Source organism: Oreochromis niloticus, linkage group LG18, assembly GCF_001858045.2.
Source record: "Oreochromis niloticus isolate F11D_XX linkage group LG18, O_niloticus_UMD_NMBU, whole genome shotgun sequence".
NCBI lineage: Eukaryota > Metazoa > Chordata > Actinopteri > Cichliformes > Cichlidae > Oreochromis > Oreochromis niloticus.
Genome location: NC_031982.2, coordinates 18,562,516 through 18,577,561, shown reverse-complemented (window position 1 = coordinate 18,577,561; position 15,046 = coordinate 18,562,516).

Below are 15,046 nucleotides of genomic sequence, written 5' to 3'. Positions count from 1 at the left end.
GGCTCGCTGCAGAAAACCCTAAAATAGCCATAAAAAAATGACAGACTGAGCCCAGAAACAGAGCCTGAACATTTAAGCTCATAAATGTAGATACGACTATCTCATAGCTCTTGCTTATCCCCCAATTTTCTAATATTTATTCCCTCTCTTTCAACTGTGTGCTGTTTGTTCTTCTTTCATTCCAGCAGCCCGGGGGGTGCTTGAGCTATGAGAAGAACTTTCTGAGTTCCCTTCCAACATAATCAAATAGAAGACAGTCACAATAATAATACCCACTCCTGGCATCTACTCACTAACCTTTTCCCCTTTGTCTTTAATTGACACATTAATCAAACAGACACGTTAGTTAGATTGTGTCGCGCTCGATATTGCCAGACTATAACGAGGAGGAATGGTGATTGCACATCAGCGTGCTTTACAGTTAGATGGCGGAAAGATGATCAAGCTTCACGCTAGGAGGCCACATATAGGAAGGAGGATCCACTCCACCTACAGGTTTTCACTGGACACAACAGAGTTTATTTCCCTTCAGCTGTATTGGCTCATCCCAGCATGCTCTGCTGATTCCTTTCGACTTGACTTGATAACGAGTGTATTTGGCCTCCTGGTTCGTGTGTCTGCCTCACTGATTTTCTCATTGTCATTCACTGCCGTTCTGCAGAATTCTGACCCGCTCTGTTGCATATGATTGTGTCTGATCCGTGGGGCTCCTTTGAACGCTTTTCACATCTTCGGGCTTCTTCCTTGACAATTTTTGAAGCTTCTTATCACCTAGTTTTCATTCTTTTGTCTGATCTCCGGTGGAAAAAGCAATGAGATACTTTCGTTCAGGAAAGAGAGCAAAAATTCAGTGCAAAAGTATTCCATTACTAGAAAAATGACAGTTATAAATACATTTAGTTATAATTAATAGAGGCTGAGGAGAGCTGATATCTTTAGTATGAATTGTGAGTATTAAAAGCAAATTAAATTAACATTATATTCAGTATAAATGTCACTCAGGCACAGTTTGCTGTTTTGTCTCTTTTTAAAAAAGACAAATATAGAAATGCTCCAGCTTATAACATGTAAAGATGGACTACTACTGATCCAAAAGAAAAACACTTTGAAAATGTCCTTTATTGGCTGTGAATGTCATTTCTAAATACTTTCAGTTAGAAAAAACATTTTAATTTACTCCTTAGACCGATAAACTAATTGATTAATCAGTAAATTTATGAGTAGATTATTCAATAATGAAAAATCAGTGTGTATAAAACAGAAATGTGCAGTTGAGACAACTCAAATAACCACTTGTTACAACCAAGGTATGCAGAAAAGCATCTCTGAGCTCACAATATATTGAACCTTGAAGCAGTTGAGCTACAGCCACAGGAGACCACACCAGATGCCACTCCTGTCAGCTGAGAACGTTAAACTGAGGCTACAGTTCAACAAAATTAGACAATAGAAGTATATAAAAATGCTGCTTGGTCTGATGAGTCTTGATTTCTTCTGCGACAATCGGATGATAGGATCAGAATTTGGTGTAAACAACATGACAGCATGGATCCATCCTGCCTTGTGTTAACAGTTCATGCTGCTGTCATGATGTAATGGTGTAGGGGATATTTTCATGACTCACTTTAGGCCCCTTATGAGCATCATTTAAACTTTCTTGTTTGCTGCCGACCACGTCCGTCCCTTAAAGACCACAGTAGTCCAGTGAACTCAAATGGCCTCCACAGTCACCAGATCTCAGTCCAACAGAAAACCTTTGGGATGCAATGAAATGGGAAAATCACATCATGGATGCGCAGCTGAGGAATCTGCTGTAACTCTGTGATGCTATCATGTCTGTATGGACCAAAATCTCTGGTGAATCTTTCCAGCACTTTGTTGAAACCGTGCCACGAAGAATTAAGGTAGTTCTGATGGCAGCAAGGTGCATGGCGTACCTAATGAAGTGGCTATGTGTGCATGTGTGGTTGAGAAGATTTATTCATAATAAGAGAGAAATATATATTGTATATAAATGCACTTTCCTACTTTACATTGTGTAAGACACACATTATATTTAGTAAAAATATGTGGCGTTTTGCTTTTTTATTGTTAGTTCGACTCCTATTTAATGAAAGAATCGATGGAATAAATCCCTCCAGCTTGAACAGTCAAAATCCTGGTTGCTGTTTGTCAGACAAAGCTGCTTCAGCTTGTCCAATTTGAATGACGCAAGCTGAGTGGAGGATTTCCAGAAGAATGTCAGACCTGCTTCAAACTTGAACTCACTGGACGTTTTTCAGCCATTGTTTATGGATAGATGTCAATTAAGTCCAAGTTGAGTAGTGATGCATTCAGTCCTCAAAATTGCTGGTTAAAAACGGGCTATTTTGTTGGGGGAAAAGGCAGTAAGTTTAACAGTTTAATGAAAAACAATGTCAGCATTAGCAATAATTTATCCCAATGTGGGCAGAATTGCAGTAATGAGGCTCTTTAGCTCACTAAATGGAGGTTAAACAAATTAATTTAACTGATTGTAGTATTTTTGTTCTCTTGGTAACTTTTTCTATTTTTTAACTAAATGAGAAACACTTTGAGGCTATTAAAAAAACGCAAAGGGACATTTAACATTTAAATCGCTAAAGGTAGACTTATTGGGTAGGGATCGTGTGCTGTAGAGTAAAAAAAAAATCCTCCCATTTTAACTGCAGTGTGTAGGAGTGTAAAGTGTTTGTTGTACCTGATGAAGTGAGGGCCTGTTGCCACCAGCTGGAGCAGAGCTGCAGTGCAGCATCACCTGCAGGGAACACCTGGATCCAAACAGACAGGTGTGTTCAGTCATCCTAATAAGCATGTGTTGTTTATACACACATAAGCATTTGTTTGGTCAGAGTGCCATGTTGATGAGAAAAGGTGAAATTAATGTGGGAAATTTGTCTGAATTCTAGAGAGGCTGCTTATTATAGGCAAAAAACAAGCTTTTTAATTAACAGCAATCTCCACACAACCGCGGCTGTGATGTGTTTAGCGCTCTGTGTGAAACTGATGAGCATGGCAGCTTACTGATAACATTTCACATGAAACCTGGCACACTTTCTGCCACATTATTGCATGTCACTGGAAAATAGTTGAAAAGGTAGGGAGCGAGGCCTGCTGAGTGCCGTGAGCGATGATTCGCATGGTTTTTAGTGATGAAAAGGAGGAGGATTCTTTAGAAGTAGTGGTGGAAGAAGTATCCAGAATCTTTGCTTAAATGGAAGTGGCAATTATGTAGCATGCAAACACTCAATTACAACTAAAAACTAATTCAAAGTATTGCCATAATTAGGTTAAAGTATGTAAATGTTATCATAGAATGCTGATGCTCAAAGTGATGTATCAACAGTATCCTCAAACTGATATTTTTAATGGTACATCTATTATTGATACTGTGTGGGATTGTGCAAAGTATTTAAAAGAAGTCAGGAATATTCACAATGATCACAAATAATATCCGACGTATGAACAATACATTAAAATGCTCCCAACATGTCACAGAGTGATGCCTGGTTGGGATATTTGGAATCGCTGTAGTGTCATTTTTCAACATGCAGTTCCTTAGACTTTAATGGTGTTTCTGTCACAGGCAGACATTTAAACCATAGTGTGAGCTCTTCTTAGTTTTGATGCCAAAAACGTACCCAACAATAACAGAAAAAGGAAAAGTCAAAAAAAGGAAGTGTAAAAATAGCATTCCTAGTAGCGAGCTGAACTCTTTTTTTGTATGAAGAAACTGTGAAGTGTGATTATCCCACCGGCAGCCCACCAGCCACTCTATTCAGTTCAGTTCAGCTTTATTTATATAGAACCAAATCACAGCAGCAGTCATCTCAAGGCTCTTTATTTAGCAAGGTGGAATATTAGAGAGAAAACCAAATCAATCAGGGTATCCCCTACGAGCAAGCTCTTGGCAACAGTGGAAAGGAAGAACTCCAATTTAACAAGGAAAGACCTCCGGCAGAATCAGGCTCAGGGAGGGGCAGCCAGGCCCCCAGACATGGGGTGACGGGAAAAAGAAGAGAAAAGGAGTGCAAACAGAGACAAAGACAGCAAACAACCTGTTGGAGAAAAGAGAAAACAAACGGTAATGACACATGGTAGCAGCATGTACAGTAAATGCATCAGGGGTGAAAAGAGGGGAGTGGAGAAGACGAGCTTAGTGCACCATGGGAAGTCTATTCCAGCATGGTTCAGGGTCACCTTATTCAACCCCCAACTTTATAAGCTTTACAAAAAGAAACATTTTAAGCCTATTCATAAAAATAGACAAGATGTCTGTCTCCCTAATCCAAACTGGGAGCTGGTTCCACAGGAGAGGACCTGATAGCTGAAGGTTCTGCCTCCCATTCTACCTTTAGAACCCACAAGCAAGCCTGCAGTCTGAGAAGCAATTGCTCTGCTGGGCTCTGTTGGCATTTTCCCCCATTCAGCAAAGTGTTATTCTGCAGCAGTTCCCTGCATGCTGTAAAATTACTCTAAAAGGGTACCTGGAGTGTTAAAATGGGACGAGAAGGGGTTGTGACCAAGCATCAGTACATTATTGACTTAGGAGTAGGAATGTGTTGATCAAACACACTTCATCTCCATTTCCTGACACCGTGCGTCAGTCAGGCATGGATAAAGGTAAGCCCTGAGATGCAGTGAAACAGTAAATGCATGATTAAATTTCTCTTTCATTCAGGGTTCAGTGGAAATAAAGAAGAGTGAATATTTGCAGAAAGGAAGCATGCGTCCTAGGTACATCCATAAATGGGGTTTTACTCACTGATTAGATCTCTCCTTAGGAAAGCAAAGACATGTGCAAACTGCTCTTGACTGACATTACTTTTACCCTGTGATTGGTTTTGTTCTATCTGTTCTACGCTGTCAAACTTACACCGGACAGTTTTAATAACATGTAATAAAAATGAATTCGGCAGAAGCGGACATATAAATCCCTAATCAAAATCTGGCTTCTACATTACCCACAATAAAACTCAGTCTGTTATGATACCAGCAGCTAATGGAGCCTTTTGAGTTAGGTCACTTCTTTCTACGATGATTTTTAAACCATTTACAAGCAGGTAATCTTTACTAAGTCCTCAATAGCTGTCAGCAGACATGGCAATTTCAGCCACTCCCTTATTTACCAAAGAGTTGCCACAGCTGATAGATACTCATTATTTGATTTGACACATTTGCCTTTCCTGACGCAACCTTCCCATTTACCCAGGTTTGGGACCCTCATAAGGAGTAATAACAATAATGGTAATAAAAACCTTTATTCATGTAGCACTTTTCACCTTTCTGTCAAACTACTGTTAGCAGTGCTCTACGTAAACTACACCTGACAACAACAGCAGATGTAAACATAACAAAAAATAATCAGTGACTATATCCTTCCAATAAATATACAGTGGCTTGCAAAAGTATTCGGCCCCCTTGAACTTTCCCACATTTTGTCACATTACAGCCACAAACATGAATCAATGTTATTGGAATTCCACATGAAAGACCAATACAAAGTGGTGTACACGTGAGAAGTGGAATGAAAATCATACATGATTCCAAACATTTTTTACAAATAAATAACTGAAAAGTGGGGTGTGCATAATTATTCAGCCCTCTTTGGTCTGAGTGCAGTCAGTTGCCCATAGACATTGCCTGATGAGTGCTAATGACTAAATAGAGTGCACCTGTGTGTAATCTAATGTCAGTACAAATAGGAGGAGCAGGATTAGGCTACAAAAAGATTTCCCAAGCCTTGAACATCCCACGGAGCACTGTTCAAGCGATCATTCAGAAATGGAAGGAGTTTAGCACAACTGTAAACCTACCAAGACAAGGCCGTCCACCTAAACTCACAGGCCGAACAAGGAGAGCGCTGATCAGAAATGCAGCCAAGAGGCCCATGGTGACTCTGGACGAGCTGCAGAGATCTACAGCTCAGGTGGGGGAATCTGTCCATAGGACAACTATTAGTCGTGCAATGCACAAAGTTGGCCTTTATGGAAGAGTGGCAAGAAGAAAGCCATTGTTAACAGAAAACCATAAGAAGTCCCATATGCAGTTTGCCACAAGCCATGTGGGGGACACAGCAAACATGTGGAAGAAGGTGCTGGTCAGAGTTGATGGGAAGATGGATGGAGCCAAATACAGGGCATTCTTGGAAGAAAACCTCTTGGAGTCTGCAAAAGACTTGAGACTGGGGCGGAGGTTCTTCTTCCAGCAGGACAACGACCCTAAACATAAAGCCAGGGCAACAATGGAACGGTTTAAAACAAAACATATCCATGTGTTAGAATGGCCCAGTCAAAGTCCAGATCTAAATCCAATCGAGAATCTGTGGCAAGATCTGAAAACTGCTGTTCACAAACGCTGTCCATCTAATCTGACTGAGCTGGAGCTGTTTTACAAAGAAGAATGGGCAAGGATTTCAGTCTCTAGATGTGCAAAGCTGGTAGAGACATACCCTAAAAGACTGGCAGCTGTAATTGCAGCAAAAGGTGGTTCTACAAAGTATTGACTCAGGGGGCTGAATAATTACGCACACCCCACTTTTCAGTTATTTATTTGTAAAAAATGTTTGGAATCATGTATGATTTTCGTTCCACTTCTCATGTGTACACCACTTTGTATTGGTCTTTCACGTGGAGTTCCAATAAAATTGATTCATGTTTGTGGCTGTAATGTGACAAAATGTGGGAAAGTTCAAGGGGGCCGAATACTTTTGCAAGCCACTGTATATTTGTCTTTTACATGTGGTAGATATATTTGCACACCTCCAAATAGTAAATCAGTATATTTGCCAATAAGTACAGTGTTGAGCAACTGTACTTGTTACTTCACGCCACTGGTGAGGAGGGCTGGACTGTCAATGGGACCAAATCTCCAAAGATCAATGGCCAGTGAAACAATGGCATTGGGAGTGAATGCAGCAAGTGGCTCTGAATCAAATTCCCGTTTGCACAGGAAGCTGTGGAAAACCAGGAAAGACACTGCCCTCGCTCTTCCTTTGGTACGTCAAAAATACTCCAGCTCACGGCACCAGACGCTGCCCGATCAGGATCCTGTTTTCATTCTTTCGTTTTTTTTTCTGTTCAGCATTTCTAGCTTCCAAACAGGAGAAGGGTCAAGATATCAATAGCTGTTTGCCATACATGTGACTCCTACTATAAGGGAAGTTATAATATCCTAGCAAGGCATCTAATTTTAGTGAATACATATGACAGAGTTGGCTGATATCTAACTACTGTAGTCTAAAGACATTGAAAGATTTGAAGAGTTTGTTCGGTTTGAGGAAGTGATTACTGCAGCACTGCAATGATTCACTGAGCTATTTCTAACTCATGAATACCAGTCACATTATTAAAGTGACAGTGATTCATAAGTCACTTGACATTATTAAAAACTGCTCGTGAAAACTCGAGCTTTTCTCTCTGACCTTTAAGATGTCAGATGTCCAGTGTTGGAGTTGTTGCTTATTTTCCCTCCAAAGAGGGTAACCTGGTAATAAGCACGACACATTGCACAACATGGTCTAAGATGTACTGTCATGCTTGCAACGCAACATAAATGGATAGACTGCACTTCATTAGATACAACTTTCTAGTACCAGGTTGGACCCCTTTTTACCTTAAGAGCTTCATCCCACACCTTCAACAAGGTGCAGTTAGTCCAGATTTTATAATTGCATCACATCCCAAAAATACTCAATTGCCTGGAGATCTGCTGACTCTGGAGGCCATTTGAATACAGTGAGCTCATTGTCGTGTTCAAGAAACCAGTTTGAGATCAGTTGAGCTTTCAGACGTGGTGTGTTATCTTGCTGGAAGCAGCCATCTGAAGATAGGTTCACTCTGCTCATAAACAGATGGTCAGCAACAATACTCCGGTAGGGTGTTGTGTTTAAATAATGTTCAGTCGGTACTAAGTAGCTCAAAGTGTGCCAAGCCTGAACTGTTGATGCAAGGTAGGATGGATCCATGCTTCCAGGTTGTTTACACCAAAGAAATCAAGAATAATAATCTTCTGTTTGGTGAGTCTGTGTGAAGTGTAGAGTTTTCTGTTGTTAGCTGACAGCAGTGGCACCCGGTGGGGTCTTCTGCAAGATTTTACATGTTTTGCTTTTAAAGATGCTCTTCTGAATACCTCTACCTGTTGTGTCCGGTGGTTATTTGACTTACTGTTGCCTTCCTTGAAGCAGACTGACCAGTCTCCAGTCACCCATCGACTCACACATTCACTCAGTGCTTCTGTCTATCACACACACACTGACATGAGGACCGAAGGAACTGGGACTGCACCACTAAGCTGCCTCCTAGCATACAGCACAAATCCTTACCCTTACAAGGCCATACACAAGATGCTAAATCTCACACACTATTCGTTTCACATAGCGAATTAGAAGTGATGTGAATGCCAGAATTTGGAAAATGACACAAGATCTTGTAATTATGAGGTACATATGTGCTCCTTGGTAAATCCTGTGCACTTTTGCATTGCTAAGCATTAGTGTTTTGTTGTTGCTTGTAACGTCCTAAAGAAAGCTCTATACTGTAGTCTCACATCTCAGGAGTGTCAGAGTCACCAAAGACCTAAAATTGTCCAATATTTCACTAAAAAAAGCACCAAGTACAGTTTATCTTTTTAATGCTTTGAATGGGTCTGACCCTTCAAAGCACAAACAAGCTTCATCCATTGGTATTAAAAGTTATTTTCAGCAATAGTTTAGTATTTGATGCTTTGACAAATGTGCTACTTGCAATGAAATATTTCTACATCTGAGTACTTCCTCCACCGCTGGAAGCACAGGAGCAGCTTGGCAAACAACACAAGTAATGAAACAGAAATGGGAAAGTACCATGTAATGTAGTATCTGCATTCAATCTCCATCTCCTTCCTTGTTAAACTATAGCTGTGCTGCACTCCTGCTAAGCACGGAGGCTGGACTTCCAGCTGGAAATGTTCTATTGGGCTTTGGGCCCATTTCCTATAATCTTTGCTTATTAAAAGCAGCCCCTCCTGCTTTATTCACATGCTCTGTGCGACAGAATACTATAAATCCTTGTAAAAGACTGAATGTGTGAGAGAGACCAAAAGACAGAGAGAGAAGGAGGGAGAACAAGAGAGTGAAAATGAAAGAGAAAGAGGAATGGGCAGAGCAATTATTCACCATCATTATTACCATCTTGATCCATTATCCTACTAATTACTGGCTCTCCAAAGCAGGAGAGGGGACAATACTTTAGAGTGAACTCAGCATGCATGATTCTTCATTTGTTCCACTTCTTTTAATGGAAGAATGTATTACGTTATGAATAATTTGCAAACTGCTGGACAAACACAACAACAAAAAGGTGATTCGTGTAAGTTTTTATTACCTGATGTATGGTTTTGATATTTGCCAGTGATGAATGCGAACAGGACATCTATAATCAGATTTCTGTATAATCAAGTTTTTGGGGCTTTTATGTTGGACTGAATGGAAAATGACAAATTAATAAGACCTTTCTAATAGGAAAAATATGCCGTTTTAATTAATCGTTTGGGGTATATTATTGATACCGATCCTGCTTCACTGCACAGACATCAATTTACACTGAGGAAAACTTTTTTTCTTCTTCTTCTTCTTTTTGGAAAATTAGTTTCAGACTTTTAGTTTGTTTTAGGGTGCATAAATTTTGTTGGAAATTAATGCTAATAAAGTGAATCCATTTAATTAGAATTTAATCAAATGTTTGCATAAACTCCAGGGCTTGTTTTTCAAGTTACCACGCACGATATCACATGTCAGGACAATCTTCTTACAGCGAGCTGGGAGGATCCAAGTGATACACATGTTCAGCCACGATCCGAAGGGACCTCCACGTCATTCCCAGCTCCTAAAATTAAAACCAAGATTCCTTTGAACCCTCCAGGCTTCTCGAGCAGTTAGAGATTTTTTTTTTAAAAGGTTATTTGTGGCGACGAAGAAAACAAAGATTATCAAGCAAAAGATTTTTTTGGATCTTTTCCTCTTATTGTTTTTTTTAAAGGCATTTTCTAAATTTAGATGTATTTTTTTTTAATATGTTTCAGCTTCATGGGCATGAGTCAACATGCAGGCAGGGGCTGTGGCAGCATGCTTCCTTAAAATAAAAACAGAGGTGCAAGTCACTCCATGAACAACACAAAGAGATCAATAAATTGCGTTTGTTTGTGCGTGTGGGTGGTTTTGTGTGTCCCTCTGTGTGTCGCGGGTGGGGAAAAGTCATAAATGCACACACACACACAGAAAAGAGACTGCAGATGAAAAGCTACATAATCCTGAAAGTGTAAGCGCACGCGTGTGTGTGTGTGTAATAATGGTGTGTGGCGTTTTGTGTAGTACTGAGTTTGCATTTTCTCTAACAAGGGTCTGGCGTCCCCACAGCCGTCAGTGGGATCCACGCTGGGCCCTTTCGCAGTAATCAGCCAGACTGTCTTGCTCTAATTGTTTCCAGATTTGTGTGGGAGGTCAGAGCCCCAGAGTGCTGATCCTTGCCAAGTTTATAAACAGAGCAGTGTTTCCAGATGGCCACTGGCTCCAGACTGGCTAGCAGGTTGATTGGGACCAGAATAATAACAGGTGGAGAACAGACAATGAATTCCTTGACACTTTTTACCTCGCGCACACACACACAAACGCAGACACGCTCGCAGACGCACCGACACTGTCTCAAACGCACAGTAACACGCTTTCAGTATGGTGAGCAGGAGACGCTGCCTTTGTGGTTCGACCTCAGCCGCAAGAAGGGTCTGAGAGAAATCCACAGCAGCCTACTTGATTTTTTTTATACACAAGAAAACAAAGAAAAATGAATGATTTTAAAATTTTTAGGTCTGAATTTGAAGATTTAGTCAGTTTTAATCTTGCGCTGTTACAAGAAATGACTTCTTGAACTACATTCAAAAAAGAAACCAGTTGCAGATTTGACTTCTCTTTTGTGTTGAGTGATGTGTGACGTGAGTTTTGTTTTTTTATTTCTTACAGTGTCATTTTCCGGACTTGGCCCTGTCCCAGCTTCATGAAACCTTTCCTTTTTGTGAGGAACAATGTCAGTCGTGAATTGCAAAAGACGAGATTACAAAATATCAGGTTCCTCCAGGAAACCATCTGCTTTCCTATGTTGTTACTGGATACCATGTCAGTTTGTGAAATGATTTCAAACCTGCGAAGCTTCCAATCATTCATGTTTTTACATTGCAATCATACATATATAACACACACACACACATACTGTAAAATCTATGTATAATTGAAATCTCTCCCTCAGTGTTTTTCCCTTTAAAGTTGCCACTTTTCAAAGTCTTCATGTTGCAAACTTTGTCAAAGCTGAAGGTTCACTGTGTTCATACTCACACACACACACACACGCAGTCACACTTTCAAAGTGGAGACTTCAGCAGCTCCGGTGAAGACATTCCCACCACAATCACATCATTAGCTCCAGCATGTCTCTTAATGCTTCTCTCAAGTTTTTGTTTACAAAATCCAGTCCTTCCAAGGTCTTTATAATAGCTGGAGAGATCTGCACTCTGAAGAGAAGAGGGGGGGGGTTTGAGGATGTGTGTCTGTGTGTGCGGAGGGGCTGCCTTTCATCGGCTTTGCTCGGCTACACTTGTTTGGGCCAAGGTTGGCCCCTGTTTTTCAGTAAGCGTACTCCACTCCAGATGTGCGGCGGCTCCAGAGTGGCTGCCATGTACAGTAAATCGGCATCTGAGGGCTCGTCAATCTGTGGGGTAGAGCGCTGCGGTGTCGTCAGCCCCAGCCACTGGTATAAACGGAAATTTGTACTGCTGAGCTCCCACGAGGCCCCGGGGGAGGTGGAGGTGGTGGTGTTGCAGGGAAAAAGGAGAAAAGGGGGGTATTTGGAAGTGAGAAGACCAAACTGCAACTGATGAGTAGCGAGGGACAGGGATTGTTAACATGCACAAAAGATGCAGCAAATGTCTGAATATTCTCATCCAAAAGGGATAATGAGCTCAGCTGGCTCAGCCGCGGGTCGCTAAATGAGCAGAAGAGGATGACGTCGACGGGAGACTAAATGATGACTTTTGCAGAGAACTTTATCCGCCGCTGAAATAGGAGACACGAGTGTGGAAGCAGGTCACAGTCGGGGTATTTCAGGGCGCTTTCAATCAAATCTTCCAGTTCCAAGTAGATAAAATGATACAAGTTCATAAAGCGAGGAAACAAGAGCGTTCAGCAAGCAAAACCAAATAAAACCTGAATGCGCAGAAGGATTTTACAGAGCTGCACTGTAGCTGTTCTTGTGAGTGGAAGTGTCTGAGCCAAGGGATAAATACAGAAAAATGGAGGTTATTAAACAATACAATATGACTGAGTTAATGTAAATACACAAGGCTTGAGTCATAGTCAGACTTGAGTGAGGACACAGAGCAGACTCTGGAGTGTCATCAGGGTAGACAGCATTTCCCCCGCACATTCCTCCCTTTACATTTTCCCATGCTCTGAGCTCAGGCCCTGAGTCAGCGCCATTATCGCTGGGACCAAGTCATCGGAAAGCTGCTGATGACTTGCAGAGTGAAGCCCTCATGTCCAGACTAATGTTTTAGCTCCGCGTTCGATGTGGTTTCCTCCCGCCTGATGTTAGTGAAGGTCAGCCGCGCTGCAGTGTGAGGCATGAGAACGCTACAGCTATGAAAGGAATTAAGTGGATAAGCCACTGATTGTGTCTGGACTATTACCTGAGTAAAAGCTTTATAAAAGCTCAGTGTTTGTGTACACTCAGATGACTGGGTTATGGCTTTTGTATGCTGTGTAATTTTGGGCTGACGGCAAATTTAGCACCAAACTTTTCACTGTGAAATTTAGAACAAAGATCAGTGCGTTCTAAGTTTTGCCAGACGGTAAGTGGTCAGCTCCACATCTTTAATGATATGAACAGATGCAATCTAATAAATAATTTCTAAAGACATTTAATTTCATTCTTGATGCAGAACTTCAGTCACTTCTGTCAAATTTCTCATAAGCAAGTTATATACAATTAGCAGGAATGCAATCTTGTTATTGTTGAAATTGCTTAAATATGTTACAAAATTTTTTGTTTCTGATCACCTAATTAAATATCTGTGGCAAAACTGCTCACCTTGTAGAATTAGTTTTTTTCTCTAGCTTATGGATCGTTTTCTCTACTTACTGTTTCATCAAGCATAGATAGATAGATAGATAGATAGATAGATAGATAGATAGATAGATAGATAGATAGATAGATAGATAGATAGATAGACAGATAGATAGATAGAGAAGTGCGCAAAAGGCAGACTTTCTGAATAAATTATATATGAATTATGAATTAATGATTTGAATTAATGGATGATATAAATTAATAATAACGGTTTCTTTAATAGGATCTATGGGCTTAGGTGACTAGAGAAATCTCCTTTCAGCAGCTAGATTTAATAACCACGTAACCATGTTTCTAATCTCGTTCTAACATCTACATGTACAAGACCAAACATGGGTGACTGCAAAGTAATGGATCGTCAAAGCTGCTGGATACCGAGTGCATATCTTAATTGTTGCTCAGTTGTTATCCTTGTGTAGGAATGCCCACATCATGACCTTTTCCTCTTTGAAAGACAGACCCACTGCCCAAAGTCTGTCCCAGCTTTCCTCTGGGATCCCCCACACTCAACTTTGGGTTCCCTCCCCTCCCTGCCCAGTAACGAGGCAAGGCGTCAGAGGCCTGATTATTTGCACTGACCCGGGTCTGTCTCCTCAGGGCGGCTGCCTCGGCACAGTCGCACTGGATCCCATTGACACGGTGAGAGGGAGAAGACGGGGGGAAGAAAACAGGACCTGGCTCCAGTCAGTCGGCCCTCCTCGGCAGGTTGATGAATGTCCAGGACTTCACGAACTTTGCCACCCAAGCCAGTGGAGTCAGGCTACAATGAGTTACAGTCTCTAGGTTAGAAAACCCTCCTGCCTGCCACCAACACCACCACTAACCCCCACCGCCCCACCCCCGTCAGCCAACCCACGAGCCCCACAGTCCCCCAGAACCCGAGCTGGCTGGCCTCCCTCCCTGCACAAACACTGGAGGTCTATCCTTGACTGCACCGCGCCGCACTCCTGCCACCACCTCCCTCGTCCTTTGCGCGTTTCTATCTGGTAGCGCACACACACACTCGCAGGTACAACCACACAAGTTTGCCCCAGCGTGCCACTTGGAGCTGCTTATGGCTGCATTCATGAATCTGACACCTGACTGTGACTGAAAACATACCTTGAAGTTAATTGTAGTTTTCCCCCGTGACGGAAACTGCAAATAGAACATTTTGTCTCCCTGAGGGTGACACACATCGCCACCAGCTGAAATATACTAAATAATAAATGAGATACATATTTTTATAATCCCTCCGCCTTTCTCTGCTCCTTACATCACAATGCGTCTACCTTGTAAATGCAAAACAGAGGCAAAAACGTGTGCCTGGGATGGCCATAAAACTAAAACCGCAATGGCAAGAGGAAAACAACAGCATTGTTAAGATCAGCCCCCTGCTGCTACAGCTAATTGTGTTCCAGTCACAGGCTATTCAGAGTCACAGCTACAGTAGCTGGAGGCACGAATCAACTGACTAAGAAATTCTCGCTCAAGTGTTTCTTCCATCATTTGCACTTTAATAATGAAGAATGGGCTGATGATAGTGGCTCTGCAGAAGGATGAATGTAATCACAGCCTCATACAACTGCTGTAATGTTTCGTGACACTTGCTGTCTCGTGTGAATGCAGTCTCCGAACATGTTTGTGTCAGTAGGCTGAAACTTTGCTGATAAGCTGAAATCATTGGAATGAAAGGGGGGAAAAAACAGCGGGTGGTATGATGCAACACCACAGAGCTGAAGACAAATATGCCATGCTATTAGAATTGCAATTATTCATTATTACAGCAAAGCACACTCATTATGTTACCCTACAATTGAGACTGGCAACATTCGCGGTAATTTGATGACGCACAAGTCCTGATGCTTTTGGCTGAAGCGAGTCTGAGTCTGAGTGTT